Genomic DNA, 26,267 nt, shown 5'->3' with positions numbered 1-26,267 from the left:
TTGGATTTTGGCGACAACATATTCCTCATTTGGGTGTGCTACTCCGGCCCATTTATCAAGTGACCAGAAAAGCTGCTAATTTTGAGTGGGGACCTGAACAAGAGGAGGCTCTGCGACAGGTCCAGGCTGCTGTACAAGCTGCTCTGCCACTTGGGCCGTATGATCCAGCAGATCCAATGGTGCTGGAAGTGTCAGTGGCAAATAGAGATGCTGTCTGGAGACTTTGGCAGGCCCCTATAGGAGAATCACAACGCAGACCCTTAGGATTTTGGAGCAAAGCCTTACCATCTGCTGCAGATAACTACTCTCCTTTTGAGAAACAGCTTTTGGCCTGCTACTGGGCCTTAGTAGAGACTGAACGCTTAACCTTGGGCCACCAAGTTACTATGAGACCTGAGTTGCCTATCATGAGTTGGGTGTTGTCTGACCCACCAAGCCATAAAGTTGGGCGTGCACAGCAGCACTCTATTGTAAAATGGAAATGGTATATACGAGATAGAGCCAGAGCAGGTCCTGAAGGCACGAGTAAGTTATATGAAGAAGTGGCACAAATGCCCATGGTTTCTACTCCTGTGCCACATTACCTTCTCTTTCCCAGACCAGAGCTATGGCCTTTTGGGGAGTTCCTTACAGTGAATTGACTGAGGAAGAGAAAACTCGGGCCTGGTTTACAGATGGTTCAGCACGATATGCAGGTACCACCCAAAAGTGGACAGCTGCAGCATTACAGCCCCTTTCTTGGGTGTCCTTGAAGGACAGTGGTGAGGGGAAATCCTCCCAGTGAGCAGAACTTCGAGCAGTGCACCTGATTGTTCATTTTGCTTGGAAGGAAAACTGGCCAGAGGTGCATTTGTATACTGACTCATGGGCTGTTCCTAATGGTTTGGCTGGATGGTCAGGGACTTGGAAAGACCATAATTGGAAAATTGGTGACAAAGAGGTCTGGGGAGGAAGTATGTGGATAGACCTTTCTGAGTGGGCTAAAAACATGAAGATATTTGTGTCCCATGTGAATGCACACCAGAGGGTTACTTCAGCAGAGGAAGATTTTAATAATCAAGTGAATAAGATGACCTGTTCTGTGGATGCAAGTCAGCCTCTTTCCCCAGCAACTCCTGTCATTGCCCAATGGGCTCATGAACAAAGTGGTCATGGTGGTAGGGATGGAGGTTATGCATGGGCTCAGCAACATGGACTTCCACTCACCAAGGCTGACCTGGCTACAGCCACTGCTGAGTGCCCAATCTGCCAGCAGCAGAGACCCACACTCAGCCCCCGGTATGGCACCATTCCCAGAGGTGACCACCCAGCTATATGGTGGCAGGTTGATTACATTGGACCACTCCCTTCATGGAAGGGGCAGCGATTTGTTCTAACTGGAATAGACACATACTCTGGATATGGATTTGCTTTCCCTGCACGCAATGCTTCTGCCAAAACTACCATCCATGGGCTTACAGAATGCCTTATCCATCGTCATGGTATTCCACATAGCATTGCTTCGGATCAAGGAACACACTTCGCAGCAAATGAAGTGCAGGAATGGGCACATGCTCATGGAATTCTCTGGTCTTACCATGTTCCCCATCATCAAGAAGCAGCTGGATTGATAGAACGGTGAAACGGCCTTTTGAAAACTCAATTGCAGTGCCAACTAAGTGGCAAAAACTTGAAAGGCTGGGGTAATGTTCTCCAGGAAGCTGTGTATGCTCTGAATCAGTGTCCGCTGTGTGGTGCTGTTTCTCCCATAGCCAGGATCCATGGGTCCAGGAACCAAGGGGTGGAAAGGGGTGGAAATGGATCACTATTACCCCTAGTGATCCACAAGGAAAATTTTTGCTTCCTGTCCCTGCTACCCTGAGTTCTGCTGGTCTACAGGTTTTAGTTCCAAAATGTGGTGTGCTTTCTCCAGGAGAAACAACAGTGATACCACTGAACTGGAAATTAAGATTGCCACCTAGTCACTTTGGGCTACTTATGCCTCTGGATCAACAAGCCAAGAAGGGGATTACATTATTGTCTGGGGTAATTGACCCTATCAGAAGGAAGTAGGACTGCAACTACATAATGGAGGTAAAGAAGAGTTTTCTTGAAATACAGGAGATCCCCTAGGGCATCTATTAGTACTACCATGCCCTGTGATTAAAATCAATGGAAAACTGCAACAACACATCCAGGCAGGACTACTAATAGCTCTGAAACTTTAGGAATGAAGGTTTGGGTCACCCCACCAGGCAAAGAACCACGGCCAGCTGAAGTACTTGCTGAGGGGAAAGGGAACATGGAATGGGTAGTGGAAGAAGGTAGTGATAAATATGAACTTCGACCACGTGATCAGTTACAGAAATGAGGACTGTAATGCTGTTTTGTTCATGTTATACTATTTAAGTTGTAAGATATCAGGTTTAAGAATGAATGTTGCCCAAGAATTTGCACCCTATTCTGGAGAGATTTAATGTGTTTCCAGTTATATGCAGGACAGTTGAGTATTGTCAGGTAAAATAAAAAAATATGTGCTTATTTGTTTTCGTTTGAAAATTAAGTATGGTCTAAGGTGATATATATATAGGTGCCAAGTTGACAAGAGGTGGACTGTCATGGTTAGGGACAGGTGTCAACTTGGCAAGTTGTGGTACCTGTTTATCTGATTGGGCAAGCACTGGCCTTTGTCTGTTGCAATGAGGACATTTGGTAGGATTAGGTCATGATCACGTCAGTTACATCCACAGCTGATTCCATTTGTAATCAGCCAAAGGGGGGTGTCTTCTGCAATTAGTGATGCTAAATCCAATCATGGGAAGCCTTTTAAGGAGGACTCAGAGGAGACAGGTTGCATTCCTACTTTGGCTGGCGAGCCTCTCCTGTGGAGTTCATCCAGGCCATCCATCAGAGTCACCGGCTTCGCAGCCTGACCTGTGGATTTTGGACTCTGCGTTCCTACGGTCACGTGAGACACTTTTATAAATTTTATATTTGCAAGTGTTCCCTGTTGATTCTGTTTCTCTAGAGAACCCTGACTAATACAGGTGGGCTATATCTGTCTGCATTATGATATGCTTCTTGATCTTCTGCTGTCTTTGTGGTATGTAAATATCTTAACTGATTTATTTTGGAGTTGATTTCTTTGAGTAGTCTAAGGCTTTGTGTTTGTGGAATGGTTGTACAGCAGGGAGCAGGTTACTGGGTGGGGCACTTGGTGCAGTGATTTGTTTCAGGGCAGGTATAGGCTAGGCTGGGAATGTTAGGCTGATGCTTATGAACATGTTTGCCCAGTGAGGATGTATCTGTGTGGGTGCAGTGGCCTGGGGGTGTAACCCTGGTATATGCTGATCTAGGGCACAGTGCCCTTTGTGTGTTTCTGTAGAGGTTTGGCAGCCAGTTGATGTTATGCCTTCATGGATTGGGGGCAGATATAGCCTGGCTGTGTAGGTCAGTACTTCTCAAAGCTGGAAAGTATGACTGAGGACCATTTGCATGCCCACTTCCAGAATTGCCGTGAGGTGCGCCTCTCAGAGCTGAGTGATGTGACTGTCTGTTCACATCTGGTGTTGTGTGCCTGTAGTGCCACAAACTGATGCACCGATCTTGGGGGTGTGTGTGGGTTCAGGCTGTTGGACACTGTGGGCAAGGGAGCAGGGGCAGCCTTGGTATGGAGATTAGTGCCCTCAGCCTTTATGTGCTGGGAACAACCTGCAGGGAAAGAGGGAGGTTGAGGTAATGCTCGGGAAGGGTGCAGGAGAGGTGGGTTGGGCTACATTTGCAGTGGGGTTCAGGGGCAGTGCACTGGGGATGGCAGGTTGAAGGCGCCTAGAGCATGGGAAATGGGAGTGGGTGATGGGGTTCAGGTATTCGGCGTTTGGGGTGAGTTGCCAGTAACAGCGCTGAAGGAATGTGATATTCCTAGTCTCCTGCTCCTGACTGTGCACTCTTGTGGGCTCCGCATATCTGCCTCAGGCGCTAGCCCTCTGCCTCTCAGTTTCTCGGCTTCTACAACTTGTTTGCCCTATATGATGCAGAAGGCTCTCCCAGGTCAGCTGCACTCCTGAATTGAGGCCTCAGTCACCCTCCTGTCCCCCTTCTCTATCTTTTCTGTGAAGGAGGTGTAATCTCGAGTTACTATATTTGACCATCTTCCTGGAAGTCCTTCCCCTCATTTTTTATTTTTTTATTAATTAAAAAAAAATTAGCTTATGATCCAGCGGATCCTCCTGGGGAGGCCGGGCGGGGTAGAGGGCACGGGCGCCGAGCGGCGGGGGCAGCGGGCCAGCGCGGCGACCGGGGCCCGGGCGGGGACCCAGGCAGCGGCAGCGCCCCGGGCCCGTCGCCCCCTCCTCTCCGGCGGGGGAGCCGCTGCATGGGGCCGGGGGGTGGCCCTGCTGCGCGGAGCGGCGGCGGCGGACCCCCCAGGTGGGCTGGGGCTGAGCCCGGGGCCGGGGCGGGGGCTCCGGAGGGACCATGCCCGGAGGCTGGCGGGCCTCGGCATGGCTCACGGGCCCGGCGCGCTGATGCTCAAGTGCATGGTGGTCGGCGACGGGGCGGTGGGCAAGACGTGCCTGCTCATGAGCTATGCCAACGACGCCTTCCCGGAGGAGTACGTGCCCACCGTCTTCGACCACTACGCAGTTAGCGTCACCGTGGGGGGCAAGCAGTACCTCCTGGGACTCCATGACACGGCCGGACAGGAAGACTATGAACGCCTGAGGCCTTTTCCTATCCCATGACTGATGTCTTCCTTATATGCTTCTCTGTGGTAAATCCAGCCTCATTTCAAAATGTGAAAGAGGAGTGGGTACCATAACTTAAGGAAGATGCACCAAATGTACCCTTTTTATTAATAGGAACTCAGATTGATCTCCGAGATGACCCCAAAACTTTAGCAAGACTGAATGACCTGAAAGAAAAACCTATATGTGTTGAACAAGGACAGAAACTAGCAAAAGAGATAGGAGCATGCTGCTATGTGGAATGTTCAGCTTTAACCCAGAAGGGATTGAAGACTGTTTTTGATGAGGCTATCATAGCCATTTTAACTCCAAAGAAACACACAGTAAAAAAAAGAATAGGATCAAGATGTATAAATTGTTGTTTGATTACGTGAGAAACATCTTCAGTGGCCGAGGAAACTGTCTGTTTCTCTCAGAAAGCATATGAATGCCATAGTTATTCTCAGACCTCTTCTAGATAATAAAACAGCTTAAAACTTGGGGGGTGGAGGAATGTAAAAAACTGCCCTCAGAATTCTATATAGTTAAGAATGTCTCTTAAAGGTTCAAGAAGCAGCAAACAGCATCTGAAGCCACAATCTATTATAAATACTTTATTTCAACTAGAAGGTACAATCTCTCAGGGGTTTCATAGTTTGAAAAGCTTACAATCACATCATGTTGTAACTACATTAAAAAAAAAAAAAAAGAACAGTACTGTAAATGGAACTGCTTGGCTTTGACCATACACATTTCTGCACAGTCTTTATGGAGTCTGCACAAAGAAATATCTTCTCCCTTTGCTCCAACTGATTGTTCTTGTATGTAAGTCGCTTTCTATTCCAGTATATCCAGAGTGGGGAAATAACAAGTCCTGCCACATAGCCAAAGGTCGCTCCAAGTGTACAGGAGATGGGCCATACCTGAGGAGAGAATATATGAGATAAAAAAGAGCAAATGTTTTATTATTACTTGAGCACAAGTTGAGTGTAACCTAAATATTTCTACATTAAAGCTTAATGTGCTTTCTTAGAGAATGCCAAAAGTGTAACAAAGGTCATAACTGCATTTACTATGAACACTAAAAATGTACACACTTTAGGTAATGTGCATTAAACTGTAACAATGCTTCTGGCAATTGTAGATTTAGTTTGATGCTCCCCAACTTGCACGAGATACATACTAAAATTACAAATTAAATTTTGGGTCAAACTTTGTCATAACCTTGGACTCAATTTAGATCTCTGAACTAGTTAGTAATTTTTTTTTTAATTTCCACATTGGCTATTCACAGCAAATGAAATGAGAAGTGCGTATGCTGATCAAACTACAAAAAATTTGTTTAAATTATGTTAAAGATAAAAGACCTAGAACTCAAGCATGTTACTTGGAACTTACAAAAGTAAAACCAATGTCCGTAGTAAAACTGATGTCACCTTTCAGATATAGATATTGGAACCATAACAGCTTATCGAACTACAACGTATAGACATGTCTAGAATTTAAGTTAAGCTAAATACTGGCTTCCAAATACCCATTTTCCATAGCTATATAACAATTTCTCATTATATAGCTTCAAGCCAGAAGTAAATAATGTTGATTTGTTTGTCCATGAGCCATGCATGTTGGTCCCTAAGTGAAAGGCTCTGCTTAAAAAAAAATCGGACACAATATTTTCACGTTCATCTGTTTGGTATACTGGAGCCATTTCCAATTTTTCTCTGGAGAACAGACCATTTAATGGTGTTCAATGTGAACCTTAATTACTAGTTCTGTTACCTAATTAAGATTCCTTGCTTGGTATTCGTGGATCTGCCTTATTCTGAATGTCGTGTAACTGATAGCTGTGTTGTGAACAAAGTTTCAATCTGAATAGATAAATGCTGTTTTATAGAGACATGCTATCTAATCCATAAATTTTTCCAGCCTTTCCTAGATTTAAACTTGCTATTACCTAAATTATGATTTCTTTACATCTTTGGTGGGCTTCTGTTGATTTCCATGACTTGAGCCTCTAGTTATGTCTACTGCACAGATTGGGTACTGGAACACTAAACTTTATACTTGAAAATGACCGCCTTAAATGCTCATATCAGCCACAAATCTAGGATGTACTGTTGTCTTGTTATGTGAGCTTTGTAGAGATTTTTAAAAATATAAGCATCATCTTCCCCATTGAAGAATGAAGAGCCTACTGGATTACTAGTCGGAGCTTTCTCTGTGAACTGGACATTGAATGTCTTCTTTCTCCCAAGAAGTGGTGGTCCACATTACGTATCACAGCCTTATGTATGCTCAAATGGAATTTTATGTAACTTTCTTATTTAATTTTGGTCTGCTGTTTTTCAAATAGAATTGAAAAGAACTGTATAAATCAATAGGTATATCAGTTAAGTTGTTTAACACATAGTAAAAGGAATTGATACAGTAAAATATTAATATACATTTCTAGCTTGCCCTTTGGGGATTTGATGGGGGCTCTCCCCTCCTGTCCCCAATTCACATCCCTGAAACTTGATTTACTAGCTAATGAAAGTTAAAATCTAGAATTTGTCCTGTCCTAGGAGAACTGGATGAGGACTCTGAAAACAAACTCTGATGTCACCTCTGTTTTTTGATTGGGCCTAAATTTCCCTATCTCTAAGATGATCTCTAAGTCTCTCCCATTTAACAAATCTTATGATGCTCCTCTTATTAGCAATAATCATTGTTGGACATTACTTTTTCAGCTTCACATTTTTAAGATGGTAAGATCCATGTACATAGATCATTAGAACTTTAAGCAAAGATGATGGTATCATCTGAACCTGAGGTGCCTTAGGTACTCTACTGACCTTGATGGGGTTTGGAGTTTCCCATTGCTTACTAAGAGCTTTTTAATTGCTTTGGCTCTTTAGTATTTCTTTTTTGCAAAATCCTTCCTGCTGCTTTAACTAAAAACCAAAGATTTATTTTCTTTTCATAAGCAGAATGTAGAAAAATTGTCTTATTTTCAGAAGCACTTCATTAAAGGCTTAGGTTTCAACAGATATTCAGATAATCACTGAACAACTAGTTCAAACTAGTGAAAAATCTGGGAAATAAAATACTTACAAATATTTTATTGACATGAATTTCGCTAGCGAATACAAATACATTGCTTCAATAAGGTCGTGTATGAATGAGCTTGAAAAGTTTATAATTAATTTTTGTGTGTAGAAAATCAGTTCTAAAGTTCTTAAATACTTTAGGGACTCCATGAAATTTTATTTAAAGCTTTCCTAACTTTTATCCTCATTCTGTCTTTAAAGATTACATTTAAGTTAGCCCATGTTTAGTTATCAAATTTCTAATAAGTGGATCCAGATTAATGGTTTTTGTTCCAAATTATCTTAGTTATTTTAGACACTGCTTCCATTTGGTTTTTAATTATTAATTTAAAATACCAAATTGAATACTGGTTTGTTGGTTGTTGCTTTTTAAGTGACTGTTACTTTTACAGTGTCCCATCTTAACATATGGGGTTACAAATAAAATAATATACATAGTGTAAAAAAAAAATAACTACCACAACATTTAGAAATCATTCCATTCTACATATGCAATCAGTAATTCTTAATATCATCACATAGATGTATATCATCATTTCTTAGTACATTTGCATCGATTTAGAAAAAGAAATAGCAAGACAACAGAAAAAGAAATAAAATGATGATATAGAAAAAAATAAAAATAAAAAATACAAAAAATATATGAAAAAAAAACAAAAAAGAAAAACTATAGCTCGGATGCAGCCTTATTCAGTGTTTTAACATAATTACATTACAATTAGGCATTATTGTGCTGTCCATTTTTGAGTTTTTGTATCCAGTCCTGTTGCACAGTCTGTATCCCTTCAACTCCAGTTACCCATTATCTTACCCTATTTCTAACTCCTGATGGACTCTGTTACCAATGACATATTCCAAGTTTATTCTCTAATGTTGGTTCACATCAGTGGGACCATACAGTATTTGTCCTTTAGTTTTTGGCTAGTCTCACTCAGCATAATGTTCTCTAGGTCCATCCATGTTATTACATGCTTCATAAGTTTATTCTGTCTTAAAGCTGCATAATATTCCATCATATGTATATACCACAGTTTGTTTAGTCATTCTTCTGTTGATGACATTTTGGCTGTTTCCATCTCTTTGCAATTGTAAATAACACTGCTATAAACATTGGTGTGCAAATGTCTGTTTGTGTCCTTGCCTTTAAGTCCTTTGAGTAGATACCTAGCAATGGTATTGCTGGGTCGTATGGCAATTCTATATTCAGCTTTTTCAGGAACCGCCAAACTGCCTTGCACAGTGGTTGCACCATTTGACATTCCCACCAACAGTGGGTAAGTGTACCTCTTTCTCCACATCCTTTCCAGCACTTGTCATTTTTTATTTTGTTGATAATGGCCATTCTGGTGGGTGTGAGATGATATCTCATTGTGGTTTTGATTTTCATTTCTCTAATGGCCAGGAACATTGAGCATCTCTTCATGTGCCTTTTGGCCATTTGTATTTCCTCTTCTGAGAGGTGTCTGTTCAAGTCTCTTTCCCATTTTGTAATTGGGTTGTCTGTTTTTTTGTTGTTGAGTTGAACAATCTCTTTATAAATTCTGGGTACTAGACCTTTATCTGATATGTCGTTTCCAAATATTGTCTCCAAATATTTCCAAATATTGTGTAGGCTGTCTTCCTACTTTCTTGGTGAAGTTCTTTGATGCACAAAAGTGTTTAATTTTGAGGCGCTCCCATTTATTTATTTCTTTTCTTCAGTGCTCTTGCTTTAGGTTTAAGGTCCATAAAACTGCCTCCAATTATAAGATTCATAAGATATCTCCCTACATTTTCCTCTGTTTTATGGTCTTAGACCTAATGTGTAGATCTTTGATCCATTTTGAGTTAACTTTTGTATAGGGTGTGAGGTACGGGTCCTCTTTCATTCTTTTACATATGGATATCCAGTTCTCTAGGCACCATTTATTGAAGAGACTGTTCTGTCCCAGGTGAGTTGGCTTGACTGCCTTATCAAAAATCAAATGTCCCAAGATGAGAGGGTCTATATCTGAGTACTCTATCGATTCCATTGGTTGATATATCTATCTTTATGCCAGTACGATGCTGTTTTGACCACTGTGGCTTCATAATATGCCTTAAAGTCAGGCAGCATGAGACCTCCAGCTTTGTTTTTTTTCCTCAAGATACTTTTAACAATTCGGGGCACCCTGCCCTTCCAGATAAATTTGCTTATTGGTTTTTCTATTTCCGAAAAATAAGTTGTTGGGATTTTGATTGGTATTGCATTGAATCTGTAAATCAATTTAGGTAGAATTGACATCTTAACTATATTTAGTCTTCCAATCCATGAACACGGTATGCCCTTCCATCTATTTAGGTCTTCTGTGATTTCTTTTAACAGTTTTTTGTAGTTTTCTTTGTATAGGTCTTTTGTCTCTTTAGTTAAATTTATTCCTAAGTATTTTATTCTTTTAGTTGCAATTGTAAATGGAATTCATTTCTTGATTTCCCCCTCAGCTTGTTCATTGCTAGTGTATAGAAACACTTCAGATTTTTGACTGTTGATCTTGTAACCTGCTACTTTTCTGTACTCATTTATTAGCTCTAGTAGTTTTGTTGTGGATTTTTCTGGGTTTTCGACATATAGTATCATATCGTCTGCAAACAGTGATAGTTTTACTTCTTCCTTTCCTTGTATTTCTTTTTCTTGTCAAATTGCTCTGGCTAGAACCCCCAACGCGATGTTGAATAATAGTGGAGATAATGGACATCCTTGTCTTGTTCCTGATCTTAGGGGGAAAGTTTTCAATTTTTCCCCATTGAGGATGATATTAGCTGTGGGTTTTTCATATATTCCCTCTATCATTTTAAGGAAGTTCCCTTGTATTCCTATCTTTTGAAGTGTTTGCAACAGAATAGGATGTTGAATCTTGTCAAATGTCTTCTCTGCATCAATTGAGGTGATCATGCAATTTTTCTACTTTGATTTGTTGATATGGTGTATTATATTAATTGATTTTCTTATGTTGAACCATCCTTGCATACCTGGGATGAATCCTACTTGGTCATAATGTATAATTCTTTTAATATGTTGCTGGATTCGTTTTGCTAGAATTTTATTGAGGATTTTTGCATCTGTATTCATTAGAGAGATTGGTCTGTAGTTTTCTTTTTTTGTAATATCTTTGCCTGGTTTTGGTATGAGGGTGATATTGGCTTCATAGAATGAATTAGGTAGCTTTCCCTCCACTTCAGTTTTTTTTGAAGAGTTTGAGCAGAGTTGTTACTAATTCTTTCTGGAATGTTTGGTAGAATTCACATGTGAAGCCATCTGGTCCTGGACTTTTCATTCTGGGAAACTTTTGAATGACTGATTCAATTTCTTTACTTGTGATTGGTTTGTTGAGGTCATCTATTTCTTCTTGAGTCAAAGTTGGTTGTTCATGACTTTCTAGGAAATTGTCCATTTCATCTACATTGTTGTGTTTATTAGCGTAAAGTTGTTCATAGTATCCTGTTATTACCTCCTTTATTTCTGTGAGGTCAGTAGTTATGTCTCTTCGTCCATTTCTGATCTTATTAATTGTGTCCTCTCTCTTCTTCTTTTTGTCAGTCTTGCTAAGTGCCCATCAATCTTGTTGATTTTCTCATAGAACCAACTTCGGGTCTTATTGGTTTTCTCTATTGTTTTCAATTTCATTTATTTCTGCTCTAATCTTTGTTATTTCTTTCCTTTTGCTTGCTTTGGGATTAGTTTGCTGTTCTTTCTCCAGTTCTTCCAAGTGGACAGTTAATTCCCGAATTTTTGCCTTTTCTTCTTTTCTGATATAGGCATTTAGGGCAATAAATTTCCCTCTTAGCACTGCCTTTGCTGCGTCCCATCGGTTTTGATATGTTGTGTTTTCGTTTTCATTCACCTTGGGATATTTACTAATTTCTCTTGTAATTTCTTCCTTGACCCACTGGTTGTTTAAGAGTGTGTTGTTGAGCCTCCACGTGTTTGTGAATTTTCTGGCGCTCTGCCTATTATTGATTTCCAACTTCATTCCTTTATGATCTGAGAAAGTGTTGTGTATGATTTCAATCTTTTTAAATTTGTTGAGACTTGTTTTGTGACCCAGCATAAGGTGTGTCTTTGAAAATGATCCATGAGCACTTGAGAAAAAGGTGTATCCTGCTGTTGTGGGGTATAGTGTCCTATAAATGTCTGTTAAGTCTTGCTCATTTATTGTAATATTCAAATTCTGTGTTTCTTTATTGATCCTCTGTCTAGATGTTCTGTCCATTGATGAGAGTGGGGAATTGACGTCTTCAGCTATTATGGTAGATGTGTCTATTTCCCTTTTCAGTAATTGCAGTGTATTCCTCACTTATTTTGGGGCATTCTGATTCGGTGCATAAATATTCATGATTGTTATGTCTTCTTGTTTAATTGTTCCTTTTATTAGAAGGATAATATCCTTCTTTGTTTTAACTGTTTTACATTTGAAGTCTAATTTGTTGGATATTAGTATAACAACTCCTGCTCTTTTCTGTTTGGTATTTGCAGCATATAGAAGGATCCTGTTTTTTAATCCATTCTGCCAGTCTATGTATTTTGTTTGGGGAATTCAGTCCATTAACATTTAGTGTTATTACTGTTTGGGTAATACTTTTCTCTACCATTTTGCCTTTTGTATTATATATATCATATCTGATTTTCCTTCTTTCTACACTCTTCTCCATACCTCTCTCTTCTGTCTTTTCATATCTGACTGTAGTGCTTCCTTTAGATTTCTTGGAGAGCTGATCTCTTGGTCACAAATTCTCTCAGTGACTTTTTGTCTGAAAATGTTTTAGTTTCTCCCTCATTTTTGAAGGACAATTTTGCTGGATATAGAATTCTTGGTTGGCAGTTTTTCTCTTTCAGTAATTTGAATATATCATCCCACTGTCTTCTTGCTTCCATGGTTTCTGTTGAGAAATCTACACATAGTCTTATTGGGTTTCCCTTGTATGTGACAGATTGTTTTTCTCTTGCTGCTTTCAAGATCCTCTCTTTCTCTTTGACCTCTGACATTCTAACTAGTAAGTGTCTTGGAGAACGCCTATTTGGGTCTATTTTCTTTGGGGTGCGCTGCACTTCTTGGATCTGTAAATTTAGGTCTTTCATAAGAGTTGGGAAATTTTCAGTGATAATTTCTTCCATTAGTTTTTCTCCTCCTTTTCCCTTCTCTTCTCCTTCTGGGACACCCACAACACGTATATTTGTGCGCTTCATATTGTCATTCAGTTCCCTGATCCCCTGCTCAAGTTTTTCCATTCTTTTCCCTATAGTTTCTGTTTCTTTTTGGAATTCAGATGTTCCATCCTCCAGTTCACTAATTCTAACCTCTGTCTCTTGAGATCTACCATTGTAGGTTTCCATTGTTTTTTTCATCTCTTCTACTGTATCTTTCATTCCCATAAGTTCTGTGATTTGTTTTTTCACACTTTCCATTTCTTCTTTTTGTTCATCCCATGCCTTCTTCATGTGCTCCCTCAATTTATTGATTTGGTTTTTGAAGAGGTTTTCCATTTCTGTTCATATATTCAGTATTAGTTGTCTCAGCTCCTGTATCTCATTTGAGCTATTGGTTTGTTCCTTTGACTGGGCCATATCTTCAGAATTTTCCTGGTGTGATTTGTTATTTTTTGCTGGCGTCTGTGCATTTAATCAGATTTCCCTGAGTGTTGGCCCCAGCAGGTTGAAAGACTTTCCTGTGAAGTCTCTGCCCTCTGTTTTTCTTATCCTGCCCAGTATGTGGTGCTTGTCTGTCTGCGGGTCCCACCAGCAAAAGATGCTGTGGTTCCTTTAACTTTGGAACACTCTCGCTGCTGGGTGTGTGGTGGAGACAGAGGAAAGGTTGTAGGTTGGTTTTAATGGCTTCAAATTGTGAAGTCCTTTCACAATTGGAAGGGATCTGAATTCCTTGAGAGAAGGATTCCACCTGAGTTGCATTTCACCCCTCCCGCAGGGAAGGTTCAGGTGGTAGAGAGCCCTGAAAGCAGCCTGTTTCTGCGTTTGGGGCAGTTGCAACCTGTGTAATCCCAGCGCTGAGCCCAGAGGCAACCAAGCCTCCGTAGGAACAGCCGCAGAAGGCTCTGTTTCGCCCCCTTTCCTCTTTTTCAGTTAGCCCAATAGGCGACTTCCGCTTTGATCGGTTTTGCCTGAGCTGAGGGCCTATTTTTAGTAGTCAGAAGTTGTTCATTAATACCACTATTGGTGTTAGGTTGGGCTCAGTCTCTACTACTGTTGGAGACTCTTTCCTTTCCCTCCGGGAAGTCACCTGTGGGGGAGGGGTGCCGGCCGCGGCGGCTTGGGGAACTGCTGATCCGAGGGTCCCAGCCGGCCCGGGAAGCTGCCTGTGTGGGAGGTTCGCCGGCCACCGCGGCTTGGGTAACCGCTGATCAGAAGCTCCCAGCTGACCCGGGAAGCCACCTGTGAGGGAGGGACACCGGCCGCCAGCTGCTGCGGCTTGGGGAACTTGCCTCTCCGAGTCTCTCAGCCGGACCGGGAGGAGGGAGGGTGGGGCGGCCGGCCGCCAGCCGCTGCGGCCCGGGGAAGCGCACGTCGCTTAAGGACCTCACCGCAGCGGAGTCTCGTACCCGGTCCAGCCATTCCAGACTGGAGTACACTGTGTCAACCGTTCCATACTGGAGTACACTGTGTGTCCGGTCTCTCTCGTGACTCTGGAAGCTGTTCTGTACTGTTTCTAGTGATTTAGTAGTTGTTCTGGAGGAAGAACTAAGATGCGTGTACCTTACTACGCCGCCATCTTCTCCTGAAGTCTCAGTTATCTTATTTCTTACTCACCTGAGTGGCTTTGTGGAGCTGCTTCTTGAGCCCGGCCACCGACATGGTGCGGGAGGACATCCGCGCAGCTGTGGAAAGGAGACAGCGACGGTGGAACTAGGCAGGAAAGCCGAGTGGGGCGGCGCGCTTGCTGGGCCGCTGCTAGTCTGCCGCTGCCGGGGCTGTGGGCGCAGGGGGCGTGGAGCGACGCGGGGCGTGGAGCGACGTGGAATGTGGGCTTGCGCGGAGATACATCCTCCTTCCCCTCATTTTTGAAGGACAATTTTGCTGGATATAGAATTCTTGGTGGGCAGTTTTTCTGTTTAGAATGTTAACTGTATCATGCTACTGCCTTTTTCCCTTCCATGGTTTCTGCTCTGAAATCCACACATAGTCTTAATTGGACTTCCTTTGTATGTCATGGATTGCTTTCTCTTGCTGCTTTTAAAATTCTGTGCTTCACTTTGACATCTGACAGCCTGATTGGTCTTGGAATGTGTTTATTTGGATGTATTCTCTTTGGGGTATGCTGCACTTCTTGGATTTGTAATTTTATTTCTTTCTAAGAAATGGGAAATTATCAGTGACTATTTCTTCCATTAATCTTTGTTGTCCTTTTCCCTTCTCTTCTCCTTCTGGGACATTCAACAACACGCGTGTTCATGCACTTTGTCCTTGAGTTCCCTGAAACCCTGCTCAATTTTTTCCATTCTCTTACCTATATTTTTTCTGTGTTGAATCCCAGATGTCCAGTCCTCTCGTTCATTAATCCTTTCTTCTACCTATTCAAATCCGTTGTTATAGTTCCATTTTTTAATCTCTTTTATTGTGCCTTTCAGTCACATAAGTTCTTTGATTTATTTTTTTTAACTTTTGATTTCTTCTTTTTTTCCACTCAATACCTTCTTTGTATCATCCTCAACTCGTTGATTTAATTTTTGAAGAGATTTTCCATGTCTGTTCAAACATCCTAAATTAGTCATTTCAATTTCTATATCTCATTTGAATTCTTGGTTTGTGTTTTGGTTTCTTTGGGCCATATGTTTGATTTTCCTAGTATGACTCATTTTTTTTTTTTAGCATGTAGCAGTTTGATTTCCTTAATTAGTTTATTCTGCAGGTTATTTTGACTCTCAGAATTGTCTTACTGAATGGCTTTGTTCTCTGTCTGTTCTTTGGTATTCAGTTCAGCTTACTCTAGACTTGTAGCATAGGTTCTGTTGAAGTGATCAGAATTTTTCCATTCTTGTTTTTCCGTTTTTGCCCTTCCTATATGGAGCCTTATTTATTTATATATATATACATATATATATGTATTTTTTTTTTTTTGAGGAGGCTCTTCTCAGATGTTATAGATTTCAGTCAGATTTCTCTGACTGGACTGGCCCACATCTCAACAGGAATGAGTAGCCATTATTTAGTTTTCCCTGAGGTTGGCAGACTTTCTTAAGAAGTCTCTAGATTGTGTTTTTCCTATCCTTTTGTTTGTTGACAAAGGAGCATGTGTTGTCTGCCTATGGCTTCCCACCAGCATAAAGTGATGTGGTGCCTTTAATTTCAGCATAATCTCCCTCTGTGGGTATGAATGAGACAGAGGTAAGGTCATAGGTTGGCATGAATTGCTTCAATTTCCAGTCCCTGGGGACTGAATTCATTGAGTGAGGGTTCCATTTGAGCTGGGTCCCACCTTTTACTTGGAGAAGGTACAGCCTTTGAGAAATTCAGCTCCTTTCACCTGACTAGTTTGTCTTTCAGAGGAGCTTAATTCCACCCTTGCCTGGGGCATATCTGGTACCTGAGAAGTCTTTTAGTTCTATCTCATGAGCTGTTAAGTAGTACAAATAGAGCAAAAAAAAGTCCTTTTCAAGGCAGGATCCCTCCTCCCTGGTATTTATCAATCAGAATCTTAAGGTGGTATATGACTCTGTATATCCAGGCTCCAAATGCCCCCTTTTCTTTAGGTCTAGCCCTTTTCCAGAATTTTGTCCTGTCCAGCTGAAAAAGCCTCTTGTTTTTTTCATCAACCCTTCTGGGGACGCAAAAACTCCTGGTTTCTTTAGTGCTTATCCCAGTTTTATCTGTGCTGGGGGTCTGTTTTGAGCCAGAATTTTTTATTAAGTCTGCAATTGTAACTTGTTTGAGGTAAATGCTTGTTGCTAGTGCAGTCTGTTACCTTTCCCTTTAGGGAACCATAATGCTATGACCTTGGCTGAGGGGCACTGGCCTCTGGTGCTTGGGGGACTTACATAGTTCTGTGTGCGATTTCAGCAGTTCCATCTGGTCCCAACTGGTATACTCTTTGTTCTCAATCACTGATGTTCCCCCAGCAGTTGTTCTGTACTGTTCCAGGTTATTTATTAACTGCTCTGGAGAATGAACTAAACGCTACACCTCACTATGCAGCCATCTTGCCCTGCCTTTCCTTCAGTGTTTTTAAAGAAATTTTTTGAAAGACTTTGTTATTTTCACATTCTGTTTTTTGTTGATAATTTATGGATTTTTATCATTCTTCTTGGATGGCTATTGTGTTGGTTTGAGACTCTTTTGTACCCCAGAAAAGCCATGTTCTTCTGATTCCATCTTTTGGTGGCAGACCTCTTTTTGGGTGGGATTGTTTGATAAGTTTTTTTCTGTGTAGATTTGACCCCACCTGTTCTGTATGGTTCTTAGTCAGCTTAGTGGTGTTCTTTATGAGAGTGAAGTGTTTGTACAGTTGCTGCCATGTACCTTGCCATTTGACAGAAACCCTGGATGCAGTAGGCCTTTCTTGAGTGAACTTTCAGCCTTTCTTGAGTGAAGGAGTCTTCTTGTTGATGACCTTCATTTCAACATTTTCATGGCCTTAGAATTGTGACTTCTAACTTAATAAATTCCTTTTGTAAAAGCCAAAGCAATTCTAGGATATTGCATTCTCGCAGCATTGGCGAACTGAAACAGCCACCATTCTTTTGTTTTGTACTCTTTTTTGCACACTGTATATTGTAGTATTTAAAAAAGTTATATCTGGGATTTATTCCGTGTAATGTCTGTTATTTGATTTTTTTATCATGTAATTAAAGGAGAGATTTTGTCGAACTTCAGTAATCTTAAATCAGGAAGGTCTTCTGAAGATGAATGAAGAAAACAAAGTCTTACCTGTTTTTTTCTGGGCCTGACTTATCCTGCACTTGTGCTTTTAGTGTTTTGGAGAAACCTCTTTCCAAGAATTTAAATGCGCCATGATTTCCCAGTAGACAAACCTGTCTCTTTTGTTTCTTTGAAGCAGTGAGCCTTTGCCCATGCTGTCTACCTGTATAGTTTTATATTGTTTTCAGTTGTCTCAAATTCTCATACATATGGAATATGTCTCAAACGTATGGAATAAAATAAGTAATAAGGGAAACAAATGTTAAAATAAATTTAGTAGACTGAAATGCTAGTGATCAGTGAAAGGGAGAGGTAAGGGGTATGGTATGTATGAATGTTTCTCTGTTGTCTTTTTATTTCTTTTTCTGAGTTGATGCAAATATTCTAAGAAATGATCATGATGTTGAATATGCAGCTATGTGATGATATTGTGAATTACAGGTTATATATATAGAACAGGATGATCATATATTAAGAATGTTTTTGTTTGTTGTTATATTTTTTTAAAAAAATTAAAAAAAAAATTGTGGATTCTACCTAGGGCAATATATAAGATTCCACAAGGGTCCCTGGCACTACAGTAATTTTCCGGACCTACAACCTCCATGTGGGTCCTGGTCTGGATAGGTCTTGAAACCTAGCAGAGCCTCTCCAGAACATGATCTAGTTCCATCTCCCTACCCGATATTAATACCTCATAAACCCTTCCAATATCAAAAATTTTGAATTGCCATAGCCTGAACGTGGAATAATACTTAAAAGATAGGACTTAACAAATGAGTATGAATCCTGAATCATTAAATTGATATGTCTTGTAGTCTCCAGTATTTTAGAGCAGCTAGAAGTAAAAACCTAACATTGTGGAATTGTAAACCATGTCAAAGTCTGAAATATGCTACAACTGATTGTGGTGCTGTGCTTTGAAATTTATAGCTTTGTTGTATATGTTATTTTTCACACACACACAAAAAAGCTAAAAAAAGTTGATTGTGATGACGAAAAAGTATTGAAGCCCTCTAGCTTCCTATATTCTGGAGCAGTTAGAAGGAAAAATGTGAGAGGATCATATGGTAGTCCATGACAGACTCTGAAATCTGTCCTATAATCACTTTTTGAAGAGTGCTTTGAAAACTATTGCTTTTTTCTTTGCTTTGTCTATATGTTATACTATACAGTAAAAAAAAGTTAAAAAATAAATGAAAAAAGGAAAAACAGGTAAAAGTGGTGGGGTCTCTGTCTAAGATGCTCCAATGACAAATTCCTGGGATTGGAGTTTCAAAGAAGTTTATTGCTAAGCATAAGTTTTAAGAGCAGATGCCTAAAAATCATCTGCCCTAATTGCATTAACTCATAGTTGTATAGTATCTGCAGATGACCAAAATTTAGGGTGAGGCAATGGTTTGAAATGATACAGTTAAAAATGATCTAGTTATTAAGCCTGTACGGATTGATTACATGTTTAGTCTCAGAACATACTTATGTGAAAAAATAGTGGGCATGAATTTTAGTTTTATAATGAGGCATAAGTCTATTTTAGGTTAAGTTTAAGCTATTGCACCTGTCAGGTGGGCCAATTTTGGTTGGATCTAGTTCTACATAGAAAGATAGGGAATTTGAATGGGTTAGTTCTGAGCTGAGTCAAACCCCTTTATTACTAAACATTAGAAACTGATCATATGACTGACTCTAAGATTGAAAAACAATATAATGGGGTACAAATCGGGGTTAATCATAAAGTTTCCACATTCAGGAGATAAAGACTATATAGTTACTCACTCATTATCAAAGCTGGGTAATGTTCAGTAATTCTGGGTATTCCCTCTGACTAGTCTATTATGCTAGAAAGTAAAAGGAAATACCCATAGAATGATTCATTTAAATACTAATTTCTCAGGCAAAAGAAGTCAGCTAGAGATAAAAGTGTTTTTTCCCCCCTCCCTGCCTGCCTGACAAGTCTCTGCTGCTTTGAAGATAAAAGTGTCTGAGGTAGAAATGTTTTCCACCTTCTATACCTATTAGGTTTTTCTACTGAGAAGGAGAAGAGACCAAAACTTGATCAAAGGAGACTTATCGTGAGGCTCTGTGCAGGTGGGCTGAAGCCAAAGATGCCCAAAGCAAGGGAAGGGGTACAGGTCATGTAGGATTGCTTGTGGGAAATAGGGAAAGGAGGTGTTAGATTTTCATTGTTTAGTTTGGATGTGGGAAGTTTGACATGTTCTCACTGGTTGATTTAGAAGCAGAGGGCTAAGAAGAGAGTTGGCAGCTTCTTATTGATGAGGTTTAAAATTTAGATGTTGCTGTGGTCATGCAGGGTTGCCACAACTGGGGTATGAATGTTGGCTAAGGGGTGCTTATTACAAAATTACAGCTGCTTGAGGGCAAGAGGGTGTGGGCTGCAGAGGTCTTCATGGGTTTCCTCTAATTATGGGTAGGGGTAGCTTCTTGGGATATTTGCTAGTGGTTGGTCATGGTTCTGCCTAACATTCCACCTTTTTCCTTTTAGTTTTCTTGGGATGTTGAAGGGCAAAGGTCTGTATCGTATATATTTCCAGCTGGTGAAAGGTGTATAACTGTCCACTACGGTTCGTCAGGTGCTGGTGCTTTTTAAAATTTTTAAAAATTTGTTAATTAAAAAAACATAACAACAAACAAATGCAGACATTCTTAACTTACAATCATTCGATCTATGTATATAATCAGTAATTCACAATTTATCACATAGTTGCATATTCATCATCATGATAATTTCTTAGAACATTTGCATCATCTCAGAAAAAGAACTAAAGAGACAACAGAAAAATATTCATACATACCATACCCCTTACCCCTCCCTTTCATTGATCACTAGCATTTTAATATAAGTTTATTTTAACGTTTGTTCCCCCTATTATTTATTTTTATTCCATATGTTTTACTCATCTGTTGATAAGGTGGATAAAAGGAGCATCAGACACAAGATTTTCATAATCACACAGTCACATTGTGAAAGCTATAACATTATACAGTCATCTTCAAGAAACATGGCTGCTGAAACACAGCTGTACATTTTCAGGCAGTTTCCTCCAGTCTCTCCATTACATCTTGACTAACAAGATGATATTTATTTAATGCGTAAGAATGACCTCCAGGATAACCTCTCAACTCTGGAATCCCAGCTATTAATACTTTATTTCACTTTTCCCTCTTTTGGTTGAGATGGTTTTCTCTATCTCTTGATGCTGAGTCTCAGCTCATTCTAGGATTTCTGTCCCACGTTGCCAGCAAGGTCCACATCCCTGAGTCATGACCCACAAAGACGATGAGGGCAATGAGTTTGCTTGTTGTGTAGGCTGGAGACGGAGGCCGTGTCTGAGCAACAAAAGAGGTTCTCTTGGGGTGACTCTTAAGCCTGATTTTAAGTAGGCTTGACCTTTGTGGGGTTAAGTTTCATATGAAGAAACCCCAAAATTGGGGTCTCAGCCTATTGCTTTGTTTGACCCCATTGCTTGTGTGAATATCAAGAATTCAACTTGGGGAAGTTGAATTTTCCCCTTCTCAGCATTCCCCGAAGGAGACTTTGCAAATACTTTTTTATTCACTGTTGAAATCACTCTGGGATTTATTGGGGCATCACTCTGGACAAACCAACAAAATATCTTCCCTACTCAAGGTTCCATATACTTACGGTGTTCAATTAAGATGTCTGCATAAGTTGTAATAGAAAATGCACTAGTCAAAATTTAAATTTTGTACCAAATAAACATTTTTTGCTTAAGTCTCAATCATAAGTTAAAATTTTAAAATATTAATTACCATCAGTTTTCAACACCGTGCAGTAATGACATTCTTTTCTTCTTCCTCATGCAAAAACATTTTTTAAAGTGGTATTTTTGCTGGAGGAGTATTTATTTTGCCAACATTATCATAGCTTGAAAAACTTTTCCTGCCAGTAAAGCTGGTTAAGAGTTGTTAGAGACAGGGTCCAGAAATGAAGAGTAGTATAATTATGAGAAATATTGAATGTGGAATTAAAGTAGTCTTCAGAGGAGAGGAGAAATAGGATAGACTAGACCCCACCATGACGAATTGTCATATGTGGCATTCTCTTGTGCCCTGTAAGTTATCTTTTAGGAATTTTAGGATAAAATAGAGGTTTCTTTTTCTAATGTAACTAAGGTTAGGTTAGTTAACAGGTAGAAAGGTAGAACATAATTTATATACTTGCCTTACTTCTTTAAAACCTCCTTTTATTGAAGGTTTTTTTTTTTTTTTTGCATGGGCATGCACCAGTAATCAAACCTCAGTCTCTGGCGTGGCAGTGAGAACTCTGCCACTGAACTACCACTGCCCACCCTGAAGATGGATTTTTAATTTGCAGTTTACTGCAAATACTTTTAGAGAAAATTAAAGTGAACCAAAGTAGTTGGCAGGGAAATTTAATTTAAATTTAAATTTATTTACACTGAAAAATTTTTATGCAACTTTTGTTAAATGAATTCAGCTGTTTTTTAGCACTTAAATCTTACAAAATGAAAGAACAGACTTTTGCAGCTGTTTGGAATAAAGACTTTAAGAAAGCAAAATGTTAGAGGTAAGACAGTGCTGAAAGGCCAGATACTCATTCCTTCTTCCCAAACCATTATCAGGCATCTTCCTGTCTTTAGTTGGTTCAACCTCTTCAACATAGCCTCACCAATTCTCCTTCATATATATTAAAAATATATATGTATGTATATTTAATTTAAAGCTGAGGAAAAGAATTAGAAGTTTTGTTTTTAACAACCAATGGTATGCTGATGTTAACATAGATGCAAGAAGATATTTTACCGAACTATAGAGTGTTTACTTTTGCGCTATAAAGAAAAGCTCTATACTGAGGATGGAATAATATTTTAAGAAAATGTCATCACTTTAACGGACAACTAAGTTTTAGTTGTAGTATTACATCATAGATCCATCAAACTTTTCTTAACTTTGACCATGATTTCTCTATCATTGAACTTTCCATATCCATTTAGATTTTTTGTACATTTTTTAAATCTATAACAACCATTTATTAGATCTTAGACAAAACTCTACTTTTTTCTTTTAAATTAAAAGAAACTCTCTCTTTATATTTTTCATATTTAAGATATTAAAAATAACTTTGGTAACTTTCCAAGTAAACATCTCACAACATATAACTACCATCAAAATAAAACTTGTCAGAATATATCTAATGTGTTTTGAAACACTAACAGTTTTGCTATTTGCTGTTTCCATGGCTGCCTATTAATGCTTACTTTTTATTTTTTTGGTTGGGTTTATATCTCAGCAGGTAGTACTGAGAGTATAACCAGAACTTTCTCAGATGATAAAGAGCACTGCCCTTGGGTGAGGATAAACTCAAGGTTAAAAAAAAGAAAATAAATTGCAAGGCAATTTGAGCTTTAGAAGGTGAAACTCATTAAGGTCAAGGGAATGACAGATTGGGCCATGGCCTTATGTTTTTTCATTAATCCACAGGACCCATCTGATGTTTTAATGAGCAGAGTGGGGGTGTCGTGAGTCCAACTTTTAGGAGGAGTTTAGCATTGCATTTGATTCCACAAAAGGTTTTAGGGAATATTGGGTATTGAGAAAAAGCAGGAAAAAGAGGTAGGGTTCTTCTTTTTTTAATTTTTAGTTAATTAATTGTTTTTAAATACAAAAAAAACCCACCAAATAAACTCATATATTCCTATTTTGATAATTCCGTTCTATGTACATAATCAGCAGTTCAAAATATCTTCACATAGTTGCATATTCATTATCATGATAATTTCTTAGAACATTTGCATCAATTCAGAAAAAGAAATAAAAATGCAACAGAAAAAGGAATAAAACGAAAACAGAAAAAAAAAATTAAACATACCATACCCTTTACCCCCTCCCTTTCATTGATCACTAGCATTTCAAACAAATTTATTTTAACATTTGTTCCCCCTATTATTTATTTTTATTCCATATGTTCTACTTGTCTGTTGACAATGTAGATAAAAGGGGCATCAGACACAAGGTTTTCACAATCACAGTCATACTGTGAAAGCTATATCATTATTCAGTCATCTTTAAGAAACATGGCTACTGGAGCACAGCTCTACATTTGCAGGCAGTTCCCTCCAGCCTCTCCATTACATCTTGGATAACAAGGTGATATCTACTTAATGTGTAAGAATAACCTCCAGGGTAACCCCTCAATCATCTATCTCCTGATGGTCTCTGTTACCAACGAAATATTCCAAGTTTATTCATTAATGTCAGTTCGTATCAGGGAGACTATAAAATTTGTCCTTTGTTTCTGGCTAATCTCACTCAGCATGATGTCCTTAAGGTCCATCCATTTTGTTACATACTTCACAACTTTAATCTGTCTCACAGCTGCGTAATGTTCCCTTGTATGTATATACGACAGTTTGTTTAGCCACACCTCTGTTGATGGACATTTTATCTGTTTCCATTTATTTGTAATTGCAAATAATGCTGCTATAAACATTGGTGTGCAAATGTCTGTTTGTGTTCTTGCCCTCATGTCCTTTGAATAGATACCTAGCAATGGTATTGCTGGGTCATGTGGCAATTCTATGTTTAGCTTTTTGAGGACCTGCCAAACTGCCTTCCACCGTGGTTGTAGCATTTGACATTCCCACCAACAGTGGATAAATGTGCCTCTTTCTCCACATCCTCTCCAGCACTTGTCATTTTCTGTTTTATTGATAATGGCCATTCTGGTGGGTGTGACATGAAGTCTCATTGTGGTTTTGATTTGCATTTCTCTAGTGGCCAGGGAAGTTGAGCATCTCTTCGTGTGCCTTTTGGCCATTTGCATTTCCTCTTCTGAGAGGTGTCTGTTCAAGTCTTTTTCCCATTTTGTAATTGGGTTGGCTGTCTTTTTGTTGTTGAGTTGAACAATCTCTTTATAAATCCTGGATACTAGACCTTTATCTGATATGTTGTTTCCAAATATTGTCTCTCATTGTGTAGGCTGTCTTTTTACTTTCTTGATGAAGTTCTTTGATGTGCAAAAGTGTTTAATTTTGAGGTGTTTCCATTTCTTTCTTTCTTCAATGCTCTTACTTTGGGTGTAAGGTCTATAAAACCGCCTCCGAGTGTAAGATTATAAGATACTTCCCTACATTTTCTTCTAACAGTTTTATGGTCTTAGATCTAATGTCTGGTCTTTGATCCATTTTGAATTAACTTTTTTTTTTTTGCATTTTTAACTTTATTAAATACAATGAATAATGCAGTCCAGAAATAAAATTAATGATAAACTTTTTATACCGAAACTGGGTTATATTAGTTCCATGACAAAACTCTAGGAATTTGCTCTCTTAAGTTTTGAGAAAATGTATTTTACACAACTTATCTCATTATATTTTCAACTATCTGGCAAGACTAATCCTAAAACCCTCCAACACTTCCTTCTCCTATGCTCAATCACTTCTCTTTATCTAGTTCCCTTTTATTATTCAAACTGTGTAAATATCCATTATTTCATTTAATTCTCACAAAAGTCCTATGAGATGAGACTGGACAATATGAAGATTATTTTTTTGATTAAATGAATGTGGGGGAATAGGAGTACACAGATATTAAAGAATTGCTAAAAAGAAACTGTGGACCCCATATTACTCATCTGTATCTTTCTTTTAGCTAAATTTGTAGAATCTAAAGGAGCAAATGTGTACTACCAGTCAGGATGCAGCATTATCCTGATTATATTGAATCAAACACCCTAAGTGGCATTCATTGATAAAGGAATTCACTTTTAAATGGTACCAAAAAATTTTTATGTGTGAGCAAAACTTCTGAATGAAGGCAACACTTTCAGTAAGACATTCAATAACAAAAGAGATACTTGATAGCAAATAGGTAGACAGAAGCAGTGATTTGTTATAGGAGTTAAGGAAAATCTTCCTATGGGCCTCAGCCTATATCTATAAGACTGGTAAAGCAGTTATGTTTTCATAAAACTGTAGTAAGGGTCTATGGAATATTCTAACTTCAAATGGGGGTTTATATCATATAGGCTTTAGGGTATTGCACAGCAGCAATTGTAACAAAAATGATGGATGACAATGATGGCTAATATTTACTCAGCAGTCACTAAGTGTCAGGCACCTGTGATCTCAGTTTGCATTTTATATCTTATGTTGCAATTAATCTTGAATGCAACAATCCTATGGGGTAAAACTATTTTTCTCATCCAGATGAGGAAACTGAGGCACACAGAGATAAAAGTAAACTTGTCCAAAGTCCCAAGACAAGTAGTCTAGTTTTTAAGTATGAGACGGTGAGATTATGGACTGTAAGCGTTTTCTTTCTTTGGTGTGAGAGGTGGGTTTGCCGTTTTAATAGGGACAAACCCAACATACCATCCTGAAGTCCTCTTCAAACTTGAAAGCCCCTCCTCCTGTCGCACAGAGTGTGGTGTGAAGGCTGGAGAAGTTCTTCTCGCTGCCCGTCTGAATGAACCTGTGCAGGGCACAGCTGGGAAAGCGGATGAAGTGCAAATTCCCTTTGCACCTGCACATGGTCAGGTTTTTCAGTTCCAGGTGGACATCACGGATCCCAGTTTTCCCATAGGCAGTA

At 39.3% G+C, this 26,267-nt stretch overlaps 1 protein-coding gene and 1 pseudogene across 16 annotated transcripts in view; both read left to right on the top strand.

Moving 5' to 3' along the window:
* The window catches only part of LOC143672566 (lysine-specific demethylase 6A-like), a 403,500-nt gene that overhangs the window by 31,597 nt on the left and 345,636 nt on the right, over nucleotides 1-26,267 (top strand). The gene's annotated exons all lie outside the window — the stretch shown is intronic.
* LOC143672611 (rho-related GTP-binding protein RhoQ pseudogene) lies at nucleotides 4,456-14,721 on the top strand (annotated as a pseudogene).

This window comes from Tamandua tetradactyla, chromosome Y (genome assembly GCF_023851605.1).
Source record: "Tamandua tetradactyla isolate mTamTet1 chromosome Y, mTamTet1.pri, whole genome shotgun sequence".
Classification (NCBI taxonomy): Eukaryota; Metazoa; Chordata; class Mammalia; order Pilosa; family Myrmecophagidae; genus Tamandua; species Tamandua tetradactyla.
Note: the sequence above shows the minus strand (reverse complement) of the source record. Positions and strands in the feature narration are given on the sequence as shown.